This window comes from Nannospalax galili, unplaced genomic scaffold (assembly GCF_000622305.1).
Source record: "Nannospalax galili isolate Female #2095 unplaced genomic scaffold, S.galili_v1.0 scaffold579, whole genome shotgun sequence".
NCBI lineage: Eukaryota > Metazoa > Chordata > Mammalia > Rodentia > Spalacidae > Nannospalax > Nannospalax galili.
The window spans coordinates 445793-449454 of NW_008344599.1; positions in this window are offsets into that span (position 1 = coordinate 445793).

The window sequence follows — 3662 nt, forward strand, 5'->3', positions numbered from 1 at the left end:
AATAAATAAATAAATAAATGGAAAAGAACAAAACAAAAAGATGTGAAAGTAAGGTAGGGGCTTGGTGGCAAGGGGGGGAGGGCAGGGAGTGAATGGAAGCAAGAGAAGAGAGAGTGGAGGGGTGAGTGTGACCAGAATGAGCATACATGTATGAAACGGTCAAGGTTAATTTTTAAAATTAAATAATTAAAAGAACTTTTGATCTTCAATTGCTCAACAATAAAATGATGAAAAATATACCACCAGTCCTCAAACACTTCTAGATCTGGAACCTTTTACTTAAATGAATCCCAATACTGACTATAAATGAAAACTAAAAATAAAAAGACAAAAATAAATATGTTAGTTCAGGTCCTCCAAGAAGCAGATGTACTGAAAAGATATTTGTGAAAAAAAAAGGAACTAGAGCTGGAGAAAGTGGGGAGACCAGACTACTATGCAGATCTGATCTGTAGAAAAAGAAAAGAAAGGAAAAACTATGGATAAGCAGAGTCTCAGGCTGTTGTGCCTTTCTAAGAAAGTTTTAGCCAAGCTGATGGGGAACAGTCAAGTCAAAGTCACTCATCAAGTGACTCATCAAGTCCTGCATCTTTCAGACAAAGGCCCATATTAATATTCACACCACACTCAGTCACTGGCTAAGAAAGTCCATTAAAAGTACAAACACAATGGTGAATTCAAAGAACAGCTGCTAAGTCATCAATCAATTTGATTTTCTAAAACAAAGGATGTGAGTGGTATACTTTCTAGCTGCCTCAATAAAAAGATTTTTAAAGCAGAAGTTGCCTGTGGTTGTCTTTGTATATCTTCTACATCTCTCTTCATTGTTCACATGGAAACAGACTAAAGTTGTACAGCTGAAAAATACAATATCTGAAATATGAGTCACTACTGGCTGCGCTTAACATGTGTAGAAGCTGTGAACAATGAACTTGATGGCATTCAACCATCTAACTCATGAATAAAGGGAAAAAACATCAATGAAGTGAGCTGCTGTTAAGCAATATAATATAAATGGAATCAAAGACACAAATAGAGAGGTACAGAAAGATATTTGAAAGATTAATAGCTAAAAATATTCCAAACTTGATAAAGCTTTAAACACAGAGATATAAGGTGCTCAATGAATCTCAAACAAGAGAAACATGATATGAACTACACTAAGTAATATAACCAACTTGAAAAACCCTGCTGCTAAAAAAAAGTCTTAAAAGTAGCCAAAGGAAAAAAGAGCATTGCATACAGGGGAAATACAGGGGAGAAAAGAATTGTTGTAGAATTCTAGAAAAGCAAAACGGCAAACAAGAAAACAATATCTTTAAAATCTGGAAAGGGAGGTAAAAACAAAAATCACAAACACTGAATCTGGAGTACTGTTCAAAGAAAATATATTTCAGAAAAACAGAAAAAAAACCAAAGTTTTTTCATAAAAAAGAATTCATAGCTAGAAGACATGCATCATATGAAATGTTGAAGGTTGGTTCTTATGATCAAAATTAAAGAATCCTGGAGATCAGATCTATACAAAAGAATTAAAAACTCTGAGTCTAATTTTATCAGGCACAGCTTAAAAACAAATCTGAAAATATGAAACAATTTCCAAGTAAATTAGTTGTACACAAAACACTCAAAATTATTTTAAAAAGAATACAAAAACTTTAAATCTAAAATTCACAATATCTGAATCCAAACAAAAAAATTATCAAGTATGTAGGGCTGGAGAGATGGCCCAGCAATTAAAAGCATGTACTGCTCTTGCAAAGGATCAAAGTTTGGTTCTCAGAACCCATGTTGAATAGTTCATAACCACCTATAACTCCAGCTTCAGAGGATTTGACACCCTCTTATCGACTCTGCAGTCACCTGTACTCATGTGCACATACCCACACCCAGACACATACCTACACATACAATTTAAAATAAAATAAATACATGTTTTAATTTCTTAAAACCAGTGATTAAGGGGCTGGAGAGATGGCTCAGCAGTTAAGAGCACTGACTGCTCTTGCAGAGGACCCAGTTTCAATTCCCAGCACCCACGTGGCAGCTATGAACCATCCTTAACTCCAGTTCCAGGGGAATCCGAAGCCCTCTTCTGACCTCAGTGGCACTGTGTGCCAAAGGTGCATTCACATACATGCAAGCAATACACTTGTACACATAAAATAAAAACAATAAATAAAATGGTTTTTTTTAAGTGATTAAAAGCAACCAAAGGAAAAAACATAGTATGTACAAAGGAAGAAAGACAAGAGTGACAGCAGACTTCTCCAAAGAAACAATTCAAGTCAAAGACAGTGGAGCAGCGTCTATCAGCAACATCTGCCAACATATCTCAATTAACTTTCAGAAACAACAGTAAAACAAATTTTCATACACGCAAAAACAGAACGAATTCATCATTAGCATATCAACACCATAGGAAGTGTTACCTGAAGCTCTTCAGAAAGAATGAAAATGGTAACAGATGTTTTAACCGGGAAGTGGCACAGATTCCTCTCAGCCTTTTCCTTACTTTTTACTGCAGCACTCCAGATGAAGACTCTTAAGAGGCCTAAGGAAGTTTCAGATCTACCTCAAACAATCTTTATGAGTCTTTCCTGTTCTCATTTGTAAAAAAGATTGTTTTGGAACATATATTTTCTCTTAGATACTTTGCCCTAACATAATAAATATCCATCAAATAATAGTAATGGATGAATTATAGTTTTAACATACAAAGATTAAGGGACAGTAACTTAATGAGATGATAACCCAACACTACCCTTTTTCCAGTGTTCATAATATATACCAAGATTTGTTAAAATCACTAGTTATCATGCAGAGTGTGTGCTGGAACTCAGAGTCAGGAAGAAAGATGACAATAGAAGTCACAGCATGTAGTAGTTGAAAGCACACTGAAGTTGACTCTTGGGAAACAGTGCTGGGGTGTAGCCCTTTGCAGCCAGTTATGCAAGTGTGGAACTAACACTTCTCTTCTGAATCTCAATTTCTTCACGTGTATAGCTAGGATGTTAGCTAAATGACTCTGAGAGCCTATGATTCTATGAATGTGAGAAGTTAGACTAATGTAGTCCTCTGATGACTTCATCCTTCTAAGCCTGACTAGTAGACAACAGAAAAATCTCCACCACCTCACCAAATAACTATTATTTGTATAATTGAAAAGTTAAAATTAACATCTTGCTTTTGAAAAATGTTTTCAAGGACTGGTGGGATGACTCAGTCGATAAAGGCACTTGCTGCGCTAGCCTGATAACCTAAGTTCAAATCCTGGAACCCATGGTGAAAGAAGAGAGCCAATTCCACAAAGATGTCCTCTGACCTCCATACGTGTGTGTACTATGATACACATGTGTAGTCTCTCTCTGTCTCTGTCTCTCTCTCTCACACACACACACACACAATGATAAAAAGAAAATATTTTCAAAATGTACATAACCTAAGATGTCCTTGAACACAGGCAGACAGTTGATCAGCAGTTGCTAGGGTTTGGGGGAAAGAAGTTAATTACTTGGATTTTTTTAAAGACAGAATCTCACTCATTATGTAACTTGAGCTGACCTCAAAATCAAAATCCTAACCCTACCTCCTGAATGATAGGATTCCAAGCATGTGGCAGGCCCACAAGGGAACTTTTTAGTGTGGAATTATTCTATATC